The sequence below is a fragment of the Bidens hawaiensis genome, unplaced genomic scaffold (assembly GCF_021521415.1).
Source record: "Bidens hawaiensis isolate Kalapana, Puna unplaced genomic scaffold, B.hawaiensis_p1.1 tig00419365_1, whole genome shotgun sequence".
NCBI lineage: Eukaryota > Viridiplantae > Streptophyta > Magnoliopsida > Asterales > Asteraceae > Bidens > Bidens hawaiensis.
The window spans coordinates 320,484-336,286 of NW_027504836.1; the positions used below are offsets into that span (position 1 = coordinate 320,484).

The window sequence follows — 15,803 nt, forward strand, 5'->3', positions numbered from 1 at the left end:
ATGTATACATGCTTATGAATACTAGGGATTTCAACACTTTTTTTGGTTATCTTTTTTACTCTTTCGCTTGATATAGCGAATGCCCATACCATACTAGTGTCGAGCCAACCGAGTTCTCGTCATAGCGCACATACTTCATTTCCACCTATTATTATTATTATTATTATTATTATTATTATTATTGTGTGTTAATTCACTAATCTTTATTGTTATAGTCAACCGAGTAATCAATTGGCAGGGTTCCTGTTTTTGACTTTGGCAAAAGAAATAAAAAAACCAAAGACAAAGTGCTTAAAAAGTTAATTGACTTTCAACAGCAGGTCAAACATTTTTCTAATAAAGATCTCATAAATATGTGGATATGCTAGATAACTACTCATCTTAGTCATATTTAAATTTAATTTAATGCGTACTGCTATTAATATTTTTGGTTACATTTTACTTTACACAAAATATATAGCAATTTACTCAACCAACAAATAATTAGTTCATATCACACGCTTTGATTTGTCATTTAAGCACCAATATATCTAGCAAATGCAAATCTTCCCTTTTCTTTTATTATTCTTGGTCAAGCTTTGACTATTCAGATTCACACTCTTCATAGTCACGTAAATTACACCCTATAAGTTCAAATTCTCCTTCATATTATCTTTCTTTTAAACCATCACAAAACTCCAATTAGTTTCTAGTTCCAAATACAACTTTTGTTCATATGGATCCTAGACACCTTGATGATCATATGAGTGAAGGTGGCAGGTTTCCACAATGGAGTATACAAGAAGAAACAAGGGATTTAGTGATGATAAGGGCTGACCTTGATTCCACATTCTTTGAGACGAAACAAAACAAGTTTCTTTGGGAAGTCATCTCTACAAAGATGAAGGAGAGGGGTCATAATCGCAGTGTCGAGCATTGCAAAACCAAGTGGAAGAATCTTGTTACTCGTTACAAGGTTCATTTCTCTTGATTCTATGCACACACACACACATACATATATGTGTGTGTGCGCGCGCGCATGGTAACAAGATCTAAAAAGAAAAAAAAAGTTAAAATAAAAAATCCTTGTCTACATTGTTTGAACTTTAAAAAAATAGCAAGAATCTAGAATCACCTAAAACATGTTCGAATTTTGTTTATATGCCACCTAAAAAGATGTTAATTAATTCGTTTACGAAACTTAACATGGAACATGCGCAGGGAATGGAACAAGAAGGCAGCGGACAACAATACTTCCCATTCTACAATGAGTTGCAAGAGATTTTCACAAATCGAATGCAAAGACTATTGTCAATGGAACCAAGAAGAGAATTTTCCTTCGACGACCATGAGGATGACAATGACAATACGGAGAAGGCAAGTGGCAGTAATAAGAAGAGAAATAGGGGTGAGAGTAGTTATAAGTTGAGGGAGACATTAGAGAAGTTTATGAAACAACAAATGCAAACCAATACGGAACTAATGAAGATGTACGAGGCAAGGGAGGAGGAGAGGAGGATGAAGGAGATGGAGTGGAGGAACAGAATGGAAGAAATGGAGAAGGAAAGATTAAGGCTTGATGAGCAATCGAGAGAAAGAGAAGACCAAAGACGGGCGAGAGAGGAAGCAAGGGCTGAGAAACGGGACACTCTTATTACCACACTTTTAAACAAGCTTAGATCTTAGCTCATAACAATAATCAATCTTCGTGTCCTCAACACCAAAACAATTATTGGTCATAGTCATAGTCATATATAGTCCATTTTTTTCATGGGATTTATATACATCAAAACATTCCTAGTGAGCACATATACATACATACATACACACATGATGGATCTAGCTAGGTGAAACACAGATTGCGCTACAAGAACAAAAAACAAACAAAAACTCAACATTTTTAATTAGGGTTAAATTTAGTTTCACGAAGTTTTAAAAATCGAATAACTTTTATATACTTATAATTTTTTTTAAATGCATGCCATAATATAAAGAATTTTATGTTTTTAGTTAAAGAACAATGATAGCGATAACTAATTATATTACTTGTCATATAACTTGGTACGTGATATGTGATTATACAACATTATTATATGATGTGATTACAAATCATATGGTACCTGATACATAACATGATACGTAATATATGCATGTTGCAAAAATCCCGACTAGGTGTCAATAAATCGCTAATTCCCACCCTACTGATTAATTTTGGGCTAGTTGGTCAATTAATCAGTCAAATGTCAAATCCGACAAAATCGCGATTAATCAGACTTAGTCGTAGTTTTATGGCGAGGATCTGGCTAGAATTGGCGGTGTACGACGAGAATCCGACCAAATTCATCAAATTCCAATGAGATTCCGGCCAAAATGTTTATGTGTATATAAACCTGAAAATTACATATAAAAATGTGTATACGTGTATAAAATTGAAAATTATACATTGAATTCCTATCCAATTAATCCTGATTAATATTCCCGACTAATCGTTAAACCTCACTCCAACGCCCGAATAATAACAAGCAATTTTTATAACATTGAATATATGTGAACAACTATTTCAATGCCTTTACAAACCCCCATTTCAACATATTCAGGTATCTTATTCCAATACATCGATTAATCAAGCATGTAAACACATCTAGATGTGACATCTCAATGAGATATCAATCGTGTAAAATTAATTTATTGGACTGTAAAATGTTGGAAAAGAAGGGAACAATACTGTACACTCACCAAAAGTCTTCCCTTCATCACAAAAATTTCAATGCCTCCGCATCTCTATTCACACGTACCTGGTTTTCGTCGGCACCCAACTCTAAAATTAAAAGTCAAAAAATATACACTCCTTTTCTTACTAAAATGTTATTTTTTTCTTATATAACTACGTACAAATACAAAGTCGAACTCATATTTTATGATCCTTTTGTTATAATGTTAATCCTGTTATTTAAACGGTTTCCTAAATTTTGTTGTAGGCAATCAAAGTGAGCTACTAGTCGTGACCAAAACTTTATACAAACGGCTTTATATCTCATCATAAAATTAATTATAAAAATTGTTCAGATGCTCATTTTCGATCCCTTCTTGATCTGCTGTGTGCTTTGCAAACATGAACATATATACCACAGTACATTATAAAACTAAATGAGTACATAACATATATACTGTTCATAAAAAAACTAACAAAACATCTTTGACAACGAGTTTAAAATGCAATAGGTTATATATATGGTCGTGTGGTAAAGCCGTAGCACATAGTAAGTTATCTTCTATATAGGATTAATATATAGTTGATTTTCGTTCAGGGGATTTAGGAAATGAACTTACACAAGTTCAAATTTCGGTCCGATTTGTCTATATAAACATATGTATGTTTTGCATCTAAATAAAATTTTAAAGGTCATTCACAATGTTGTATATAATGAAAAATGTTTTGGAACAGCGAGACAAAGAACATTGAACTTTATTTAATTTTGTTTATAACATGACACAAATGTTAACAGTTTATATACATTTTAGATAGAATTACAAATTTTGTCCTTTAAAAAAAGCCAAATTACGGTTCGTGTCCTTTTCTAAGTTTCCTTGCAGGCGGTGTACTTTAAACTTTTTTTTCTACACGTTATGTCCTTTACGCTAACTGGGTTAGAAAAACTCAGTTAAATGCCCTCACGTGAGGCGCATGTGTGGGCATTTTTGTCTTTTCACCTGTACCTGCAACTTCTTCTTCCTCTTTCTTCTTCATTTTTGTTCTTTCATCAAACACCTGACAGACCTTTCAATCTCCATTGCTACCAATAACCCCAAATCCTACCAACACACTCTTATAACAATCAAACCCACAAATTACACAAACCCCTCAATCTCCATTGCAATTCTCACATACCTTTCTCACTTCACGGCTCCACCACCGTCGCCCCTTCCAATTCCGGCCACACATCCGAGGATTTCGCATACAAGCTTCGCACATGGGATTTCGCATACCACCTCGCCGGAACTTCAAAACTCCGGCAAACTGTAACATCTGCCCGAATCCGACCCGACCCAGATACCCGTTTTCTGATCCGATTCTTTTTATGATTTAAAAATTAATTATAATCTTTATAAATCTAACCTTTAATAAATCTTTATGTATATATATATATTTTTAAAATGTTTCTTCCGCCTCTCCTTCCTCTTCTTCTCTTTTCTTTCCGCCGTCCCGCCTTCTTTTCTCTTGTCGCCATCCCCCCCCTTTTGTTTAACCCGAGCCTTGAACCCCTTTTTCTCTTAACTCCTTGCTTGTCTTTTGGCTCTTCCCGCCTAAGGATGTCTGCGCAGCTCCACGCGCTAACTCCTTACAAGGAAGCCTGCGTGAAGATTGACTGTTCCTGCGCTACGCGCTAGGAACTATAGTTCTTCCCGCGGCGCGCTAAGAATGATACTTCTCCGCGCAACGCGCTAAGAATTGTAGATCCTCCCGCGACACGCTGTAAATTTGTAGTTCTTCTCGCAGCGCGCTAAGAATTGTAATTCTTCCCGCGACGCGCTAAGGATTTATATTCTTCCCGCGACGCGCTAAGGATTTATGTTCTTCCCGCGACGCGCTAAGGATTTCAGTTCGTTCCGCGACGCGCTAAGGATTTGTGGTTCTTCCCGCAGCACGCTAAGGTTTGTCTGTGTCAGCCTTCTGTGTGTGCCTTCGCGCTCACGCACTCAGCTTTCTCGCGCTAAGTCTTGTGTCTTTTATCTTGATTTATCCAGCCGTTTACCTTTGGTGATATCTTATCTTTTGTGCTGTTGACCTAACTTGCTTTGTCTGAAAAGTTACTTTCGGCGCAGCATGCGCGTCAATCCTATTGGTTGACAGAAAAAGGTGACTGACAATATCTTTTGAGATCTTCTTTTCCTTATCTTGAACAGTGTTTGCCTGACATATCCCATGTGCTGTGAACAGTAACCTGACAGCTTTTTCCCCCTTTTCCTGCTGCCATATCTTTTGCTTAGATTTGGTGTGATATTTTCCCCTTTTTCCAGGATTGTGTTCCCTAGGGTTTGCCTATTTATACCCAGCCTTTTCTTTAACATTTCACACACAGACACTAAAACCAATCGTTAAACCGATAATCTTATTTATAGGTTAACTTTGCTTGTTTGGTTCTTGCTTTATTTATCTTCATCGCACCGTTTATCATGTGAGTTATCTCGTACCTAATCCCTTTTTATTTTTAATGTTTTGGGATGTTCATGTGTTCATACAAACTTAGAGTCTTAAACTGTTTATGAACTTTAGTCGCGCAGTGTCCCATGTGTTGAGGATGTTTACTTGGCTGTTATTTGTATGTGTGTATCATTAACCGCTTTGTTCGGCCTATTCCGAAGTTTTCATGGATCCATTGGATGAACACGGGAGACCAATCGTTTACGGTTTTCTTTGTTTACACTTGCACAGTATGTTTTTCTCGTTTTTGTGCTCAATTGGGAGCACGGATTGAACTATGAGCTATGATCTATCTTAGGCTTGATCACAATCTGATTACACCCTTGCTAAACTCTAGACATACACGTGTTGCGCGCAGATTTACTGTATTGCATTAAACTTGATTTCTCACCAACACGCAAGTGTTTGACGTTTATTTTAACACATGTTCAGGTTTGCTGTAGCTGTTTTGGAGCTTGTGGACACGTAGGAAGTTTTATTTTATTTTGGACCTAGATTAAAATGTATCGAGACAAGTTTATGTTGATCGAATACTTTGCTTTATTATATAATGATTTTTGTTGATTTATGTTATCTTGTGTTGCGCTGCGCGCGCGCGATAAATGTGTATTAATAAATATTGACACCCAATAGTGTCACGGGTAATGAAACAAAATGTGGCGCCCCGATGTATAATCCGCCTTTGGTCGGGGTGTGACAGATTGGTATCAGAGCTCGTTGACTTTAGGATAGGTGGTTAGACGTAACGACCTAGAAAACTTAAGTCCCCTCTCGCGCATGAGAGAAATCTCGTGTTTGCGCGCTTATTGTTAATTACTCGTTATTTATTATGTATGCTGGCGCTTACGCAGCGTGTGATTTTATGTTTTATTCCGCGATCTTTCGATTTTTATTTATGTTCGTTTGTTGGAATTGAAAATCCGAGAAGTCATGGTGATACATGAATAGTTGACTTTCAATTCCCATTTACTTTATATTTTTAAGTTGAAGATTGAAAAGTCATGGTGATACATGAATTGTCAATCTCCAATGCTTATTTACTTGTATATTTTATATTGAGGATTGAAAAGTCATGGTGATACATGAATCGTCAATCTCCAATACCCGTTTGCTCGTATATTTTTTTTTAAAATTGAGAATTCGGAAGGTCATGGTGATACATGAATTGTCGATTCTCGATTCGAATTTGTTACCTTTATTAAGTCTGCATATAAAGTCATTTACTTTACCTTAACTTTTGTTAGCAACTAACTTCGCGAAACAAGCTTTAACAAGGTTATACTTTGCGCTAAAACGGTTTCTCATAACATGATATTAACTAAAACTAGAACTTTTATAGAATGCCTCCACTATCAGCTCGTTATCAGAGGAGAGAAGCCGCGCGCAGACGTAGGCAGCAACGTTCCCAGGAAATGGCCGCCGCGATAGCCCAAGCCTTAAACCAAAACAATACCAACCACTCTGGTTACAATATTAAATCCTTTAATGCGGGTAACCCTCCGAAATTCAAAGGACTTGAAGGAGCCACCATAATGCTCCAGTGGCTCGAGAAAATTGAAAACACTTTTCTCCATACCCATTGCCCTCCAAACCAACGAACCTTATACACCTCAAGTGTCCTGGAATCTAGAGCGCTTACTTGGTGGAACGGAGTAGCTCATGCGCGTGGCGCAGAGATTGCTTCTAGCATGCTCTGGGAGGAATTCAAGGAACTTCTGACGCGAGAATTCTGCCCTCCCAACGAAGTCAAGCGCCTCGAAGAGGAATTCTGGAACTTGAAGCAGTACAGTGGCGAAGCGCGCGAGTACGCGACGCGCTTCCACGAACTAAGTTTGCTTGTCCCTCACCTTGTTACCCCTTCCCGCCGAGCCATCGAAAAATTTCTTGGGGGTCTTCCCATGGAAATTCAAGATTCTGTATGGGCGAGAAACCCAGTAACCCTCTCTGACGCCATCGAGTTGGCCGCTGTGCTCAGCGACAACCATGTCAGAGCAGGAACCCTGTTCCTGCGGGGAACTGAAAAGACCAAACCCACCAAGACTGACCCAGAACCAACAGAAACCAAGCCAGAACCCTCAAACCATAAACGAAGGCGCAAAACCAATCATCAAGCTTACGCGCTTACTAACCCACTCGTTGTCCAGCAACCCCTTTACCAACCTCCAGTATACGCGCCTAACCCACTGTCTACCTACCCAACTCCCCCTGTAGTCCATAACTATGCCTTAGCTAATCCTGCACTCCCTACCCCGCCAACTAAGAAACCCTACACAGGAAATCAGCCCTTCTGCCCAACCTGTAAATTTCATCACCCAACTCAAGCCTCGTGTAGGCAATGTAACCAATGTGGCCGCGCTGGTCACTCTGCTGAGTACTGTAGAGTCCCTCCCGCCAACCCAATTGTGCAAACACCACCAACCTACCCGCAGAACCCACAACCAGCATACCAGAATCCCCAACCAAGATCGTGCTTTAACTGCGGTGATCCCAGTCATTTCCGGAACGCGTGCCCGAGGCTACAAGTACAGATTACGCAAGCGAATCCGGTGAACCAAATTTCGAACCAAGTGACGCGCTGACAAACTTATAACCGCGCACCAAGCGCAAGCGATTAATGACGTAGTTAATGGTACATTTTTTTACGGATTTTATGCATCTATACTTTTTGTTACTGGTGCCGATAGTTTACTTCTCGCGCGTTTGAGCAGAAGCTCGCGCGACCGCGCATTAACTTAAGGAAAACTTGTTGAATTGGCTAATGGCGAAACTATTTTAATAAACTTTATAATCATGGATTGCACGCTTAACCTTAATGAAAACGATTTTTTTTTTTTTTGATCGACCTTATCCCCGTACCTTTTCTTTGCGCATCCTACTTCGAGATAAATTTCGGGACGAAATTTCTTAAAGTAGGGGAGACTGTAACATCTGCCCGAATCCGACCCGACCCAGATACCCGTTTTCTGATCCGATTCTTTTTATGATTTAAAAATTAATTATAATCTTTATAAATCTAACCTTTAATAAATCTTTATGTATATATATATATTTTTAAAATGTTTCTTCCGCCTCTCCTTCCTCTTCTTCTCTTTTCTTTCCGCCGTCCCGCCTTCTTTTCTCTTGTCGCCATCCCCCCCCCTTTTGTTTAACCCGAGCCTTGAACCCCTTTTTCTCTTAACTCCTTGCTTGTCTTTTGGCTCTTCCCGCCTAAGGATGTCTGCGCAGCTCCACGCGCTAACTCCTTACAAGGAAGCCTGCGTGAAGATTGACTGTTCCTGCGCTACGCGCTAGGAACTATAGTTCTTCCCGCGGCGCGCTAAGAATGATACTTCTCCGCGCAACGCGCTAAGAATTGTAGATCCTCCCGCGACACGCTGTAAATTTGTAGTTCTTCTCGCAGCGCGCTAAGAATTGTAATTCTTCCCGCGACGCGCTAAGGATTTATATTCTTCCCGCGACGCGCTAAGGATTTATGTTCTTCCCGCGACGCGCTAAGGATTTCAGTTCGTTCCGCGACGCGCTAAGGATTTGTGGTTCTTCCCGCAGCACGCTAAGGTTTGTCTGTGTCAGCCTTCTGTGTGTGCCTTCGCGCTCACGCACTCAGCTTTCTCGCGCTAAGTCTTGTGTCTTTTATCTTGATTTATCCAGCCGTTTACCTTTGGTGATATCTTATCTTTTGTGCTGTTGACCTAACTTGCTTTGTCTGAAAAGTTACTTTCGGCGCAGCATGCGCGTCAATCCTATTGGTTGACAGAAAAAGGTGACTGACAATATCTTTTGAGATCTTCTTTTCCTTATCTTGAACAGTGTTTGCCTGACATATCCCATGTGCTGTGAACAGTAACCTGACAGCTTTTTCCCCCTTTTCCTGCTGCCATATCTTTTGCTTAGATTTGGTGTGATATTTTCCCCTTTTTCCAGGATTGTGTTCCCTAGGGTTTGCCTATTTATACCCAGCCTTTTCTTTAACATTTCACACACAGACACTAAAACCAATCGTTAAACCGATAATCTTATTTATAGGTTAACTTTGCTTGTTTGGTTCTTGCTTTATTTATCTTCATCGCACCGTTTATCATGTGAGTTATCTCGTACCTAATCCCTTTTTATTTTTAATGTTTTGGGATGTTCATGTGTTCATACAAACTTAGAGTCTTAAACTGTTTATGAACTTTAGTCGCGCAGTGTCCCATGTGTTGAGGATGTTTACTTGGCTGTTATTTGTATGTGTGTATCATTAACCGCTTTGTTCGGCCTATTCCGAAGTTTTCATGGATCCATTGGATGAACACGGGAGACCAATCGTTTACGGTTTTCTTTGTTTACACTTGCACAGTATGTTTTTCTCGTTTTTGTGCTCAATTGGGAGCACGGATTGAACTATGAGCTATGATCTATCTTAGGCTTGATCACAATCTGATTACACCCTTGCTAAACTCTAGACATACACGTGTTGCGCGCAGATTTACTGTATTGCATTAAACTTGATTTCTCACCAACACGCAAGTGTTTGACGTTTATTTTAACACATGTTCAGGTTTGCTGTAGCTGTTTTGGAGCTTGTGGACACGTAGGAAGTTTTATTTTATTTTGGACCTAGATTAAAATGTATCGAGACAAGTTTATGTTGATCGAATACTTTGCTTTATTATATAATGATTTTTGTTGATTTATGTTATCTTGTGTTGCGCTGCGCGCGCGCGATAAATGTGTATTAATAAATATTGACACCCAATAGTGTCACGGGTAATGAAACAAAATGTGGCGCCCCGATGTATAATCCGCCTTTGGTCGGGGTGTGACACAAACCACCGACCAAATCTCATCCTTAATCTTCCTCTCTCACTCCATCAAACCCTTCCAATCCAAATGGAAAATAATCCGACACAAACTCGAACAAATCCTCAACGTTCTCAACTCCTTCCCGCCGGAATTTTATTCCGGCACCGGCGACGGAGAAAGTAATACCCTGTTCACAATCATTCAAACCCTTGAAGAAACAATAAATTGCTGTAACAAATTGGCCCAGAAGTGTATTGAAAACACATACAGTGGCAAACTGTTAATGCAGAGTGATCTTGATATTATTACCACGAAATTCGACAATTCCTTCTAGGGTTTGTCTGAATATGTTACTGGTGATAATGGGTTGTTGTTGTTTTTGAATAATAATCACGCGATTGTGGTTTCGAAACCTGGGATTGGTGCGTCAAGAGACGATATTAGGTTTTATGTTAATGATTTGCTGTGTCGGTTTAAAATTGGGCGAGTTGAGATGAAGATGCAGGCGTTGGTTCTCTTTAATGAGGTGATTCAAGAGGATGAAAGGTATGTGAGAATTGCAATGGAGATTGAGGGGTTTGTGTAATTTGTGGGTTTGATTGTTATAAGAGTGTGTTGGTAGGATTTGGGGTTATTGGTAGCAATGGAGATTGAAAGGTCTGCCAGGTGTTTGATGAAAGAACAAAAATGAAGAAGAAAGAGGAAGAAGAAGTTGCAGGTACAGGTGAAAAGACAAAAATGCCCTCACATGCGCCTCACGTGAGGGCATTTAACTGAGTTTTTCTAACCCAGTTAGCGTAAAGGACATAACGTGTAGAAAAAAAAAGTTTAAAGTACACCGCCTGCAAGGAAACTTAGAAAAGGACACGAACCGTAATTTGGCTTTTTTTAAAGGACAAAATTTGTAATTCTGTCTACATTTTATATAAAAAAGAAAAGTTAATAGAACATAACACAAATTAACCTTCTAAACTCCGAAAATCGATAAACTTATAGGTTGGTACATAACTCATCAACAATTTCATACACAAGATGTTTCATGATTTGTTGGCCAATCTCATAGCTTATTTCTTGTACTATGTTATTATTATTATTATTATTATTATTAACCCAAACACCCCCTTGAAGTTCCACCATTGTTAACCTACAAACCTCATTCAACACTTTGATGCAATAATCCTGATCAGTTTCTCTTCTCTTTAACTTCATGGACTTTTTCTTCATCTCTTTTTTGATATGTTCATCATGATCATGCTTTTGGTTGCATCTACCTTTAACTCTTGATTTGTTCTTGTACTTCTTTGCATCTGGAAACCCATCATCAACTACTACTAATTTCTTCCTTCTCATCTTCAATGGCACCGAAGTACACATTTCCTCTTTGTCCTTCTTCACCTTCACACCATGACTTTGTTTCTTGATAGTGTTATTATTACTCTTCATCTTCTTTATTTTCATATTATTATTGTACTTTTCTTGTATTGGAGTCAAACCCATGTCAGATTTGCCAAGATCATGCTCCCGGAAGGAAACAACACGGCGGTGAATGTGGAAGTTTGGTAAGAAGTGATCAAGAGAGCCAAATGACCTGCTCTTTTGCATGAATATTATTGGTGAGTTGGGCATGGAGTCAAGTCCCATAAGTCTTGCTACTATGCCAACTGGGGTACTACTGGTCATGTTAGTGTTAGTGTTGGTGTTATGGGTACTTGGGGATGGTATTAAGTCTTTCTTTGGGCTGTCGATATCGGAGGATGGATGAGTGGGAAGGCCACCACTGCAAAGGAAACGGTGGAGGACCGAGGAGAAGCATCCGTGGTTTTTAGATGCATGATTGCTCATTATGTGTGTGTGTTTGGAGAATAAAAATAAATAGAGAGACTAGAATTGACCAACATATAGATGAACGAGATAAATGGTTACTATTTTATAAAGTTATCATTTATTATTATTTGTTTGTTTGACTAATTCATAGGTATTTTCTTTAAGAACGCGTGAAAGTCTTGATTGGGGGTGGGGGTGGGGGTGGGGGTGGGTGAGGCTTTAGAACGTACTACGTAGGAGGAAGTAGGAATTTCCTACTTGTTAGTACTATTTTTCTATTTTAATAAAAAGACATGTAAGTTATTATAATTGAAATTGTTTGATACCGACTTCATGAATTTCAACAAACCGTGTCATTTTATGTTTGTATTTGAATAAACAAAACATTTCATTTCATATTATAATTGAGGATTAACCGACCTATATAGCCTTTCTTTTTAAGTTTTTTAGTAATGTAAATTACTAAAACTATATATATTATTTTCTTAATTGTTAAATTATTTTATTTTGTAAAACGTAAATTTTTAATACTAGTCAGATGCTCGCACGATGTAGCGGGAAACAACACTTAAAAGGTTGTTAGCGAGCCAAGCCTAGCTCGAGTCGAACATCATACCGAGCCGACTCAGCTCAACTCAAAATTAAAGATAAAATCTTAAACACAAGTTCACCTTGATTATTTTGATATATATTTATATGATTTGAGTACCTTTAATCATATTTTTGTAAAACATATTAAAAGAAAGTAATATTTATATAAACATGAGGGGTCAAAGTTGTAAGTAATTTTTAAAATAACAAAATTTGATTAAAGTTGAGGTACTATACTTGTAATTAATTTTTAGTTGTAAAACTAACTTGTACATTTATGCATATATCCACTCATTAATGACTTGTACAATTTAAACCGTTTATCAGTTTTAAAAAAAAATTATATTGGCACGTCAATAAAATAAGCTCGTTAAATGGGTATGTTCAGATTTTGATTTAATCATATTTTTGTAAAAGATATAACAAGAAAACCAAAAGGGATAAAGTTAAAGTAAAAATTGGGTAAACATGATGGATGAAAGTTGTAATTATTTCTTAAATTAACAAAATTTGACTAAAGTTGAGATACCAAACTTTTAATTATAGTTATTGAAATCAAATAACGTGTGTAGATTGTGTTTAAAAGACCACTTTGTCTTTTATTACACTTGTACCTTATGCATTAGAAATTATAAATCCCTTAAAACAAACGTTTTAATTTGTCATTTAGTTATGTATTATATATAGTATAGATAGTGAATAATGGCTTTTAATTTTTCAACAATGGTATGAGAAATCATATTGTAATTTAAGAGATACAGTATTGACCTTTCTTTTGAATCCATTTTTTAAATTCATTCAAATAAAAAACTTAAATACACATTAGCAAAAGTTTCAAATATCTTATTAATCTATTAAAGCAATACCAATTCTTCACATGTCCTTTTACTAACCTATTCACCTATACATTCAAGTCACCAAGTTTATATTCTCATATTGTTTATTATACTGTCACGTGTCATGTTCACCAAATACTCAAAAAACTTATTTAAACCTTAAGATTTTCCACTCTAATCATTTTAATATCTCTCTCTCTCTCTCTCGGCTTACTAACTCCACCATCCACCATCTTCTATATTCCGGTAATGTAGATCTGGATTGATCGTATTCCGTTAAGGTTATATATTATACTCTAATGGCCAACAATGTTATATGATTTTCCGGCAAGTTTATATATTTTTCCGATAAGGTTTTCAGATATGGTTTTATATTTATTTTAATTGTTATATGATTTTGTAATAATCTCTTTAGGTTGTATATCAAAATCCAAGATTGAATTGTTATTTTGAAGTTATTACGGTTTTCCGGTAAAGTTTCCGGTAAGATTTTTGTTTTCCGTTTTTGTTTGTATTTATATTAATTATTATATGATTTTCTTATAATCTCTTTAGGTTCTATATCAAAATCGAATATACAATGGAGATTTTTCCTATTTTATTTTTCATGTAACACTATTCAAATATTCTGGTTATCAATTAGAATATTTGTTTTTATAATTGGTAATATATTTATTATGTGATATTAAATATTAATATTAATATTTAATTTTCTCATTTCAGGTTATGTCTTCAACTTGATATGGTTAATTTCATGGATTGAGGATTTGTTGATAAGATTTCTTATTTTTTGTTTAATATTGATGTATATTTTTGTTATTATTTATGTATTTATGTATACTTTTGCACTTAAAAAAATATTTATCAATTGTCAATATTATTGTCAGTATCCATTAGTAAGATTAAGTTTTGAGTAATTCCTAATTTTCAAACACTTTTCATCTTTTTTGTTTGACCAATGTATAATGAGACATAAATGTCACATACACTGTAACAATTAATGCACTATAAAAATTCAAAATTTTATTTGAATTTGAATTCTAAAAAAAGATATATTACAGTTGGTTATGGAAAATTTTGGTTTCCATTGTCAATGATATAATGTTTATTAGTTTCCAATTTCCACAATCTTCCTATCTTATATGTTTGACCAATTTATAACTAGACATAAATGTCACAATTAATGATGTAACACCCCGGTTAAAGCGGAAACGCCTGAGTGTGACGTACAGATTGCTCAAAACACATGTGACACTATTAAATGACAATATTATCATTAATTCATTCCAAAGCATCAAGTACACAAGTTATTTCAAATGAACAAACACAAAGAAGGAGGAACAAAACAAATGTCTTCTTGTTTATTATTTAAATAACCTAACTTCTAGTATCTTCGCCAATTCATCCTCTAACGAAAGTACCTGTAACATATATATAAAATAAAGTCAACTAACTGAATAGTTGGTGAGTTCACACAGTTGAAATAATATATAAAAACCATACAATTTAATGAAAACTTGTGAAAATCACATAAGGGTTCTTTACACTAGAAACAATGGTCCATGAGTGTAAAGAATAAATGAAGGACTTTTTCAGTTGGGATTGTGCACCAACGTACTCAGATCGGAGTCCCTTTTCCACCAGAAACAAATGGTCCATGGGCGCAAAGGGGGGGGGGGGCGTATGATCATACTTATCGAAGAAATCCATGCACGTAATAATTGAGCAAGTAACAAGTAAACACACAAGTCCATGATACGAATTGTAGTTTGTAAATAATAAATAAAATAAATTGAATTTTGATAGGATATATATGCTACCCCCAAAATAGTTAAAAAGGGTAAAAAGGGGGTGTGAGAAACTCACATTTGATATTGGAGACAACTTGAAATAATAACCGAAAGCGGGTTAACAAACGAAGCAATTGAATCTCACGAAACTATAAATAATAACGAAGATACAAAAATCAAGGACTAGCTACCAGAATTATAAAGTTAATTAACTTATAGTAGATGGGGACTTGGGGATTTTTAATGAGTTTAATAAAAATGAATAAAGTTTATATAAATCATTTGATGTTTATTAGTTGAAGAATGATTTGTAGACAAATAATTATAACTTATTAATATAAGATTAAATAATAATATTAATAACAATTTATGATTAGACATTTGTTTCCAAGTAACATAATTAATTAATTAACTTAAATGTTTTGCATGAATTCTCTTAAAGAAAATTATAAATAGTAGTTATGTTGAAATAAAATAAACAATAATTAATTTACTCAATTATTAATTCAAAGATATGAAGTATTTTATATCTATTGTAAAATATTTAAATAAAAGAAATTTTTATAAATAATCTTATTTAAAAGAAAGTTTATAAGTTATGATGATCAACGAATCATAAGATTTAGATAAATATATATTCATGTTTTTTCTTGCAAAATAACTAGGCTTGATCCAAGATTTAAAACAATCAGTGTTCATCTTGGATATCCATGATCATAATGATTATTAAAACCAAGATATAAAAGTTTTATGATAAAAGTAACATGATCATGAAGAACAACTTATGAACAAGTATGA

At 35.8% G+C, this 15,803-nt stretch overlaps 1 pseudogene; it reads left to right on the top strand.

Moving 5' to 3' along the window:
- The first annotated feature begins 715 nt into the window (after positions 1-715).
- LOC143608434 (trihelix transcription factor GT-3b pseudogene) lies at positions 716-1,698 on the top strand (annotated as a pseudogene).
- The last annotated feature ends 14,105 nt before the right edge of the window (positions 1,699-15,803 follow it).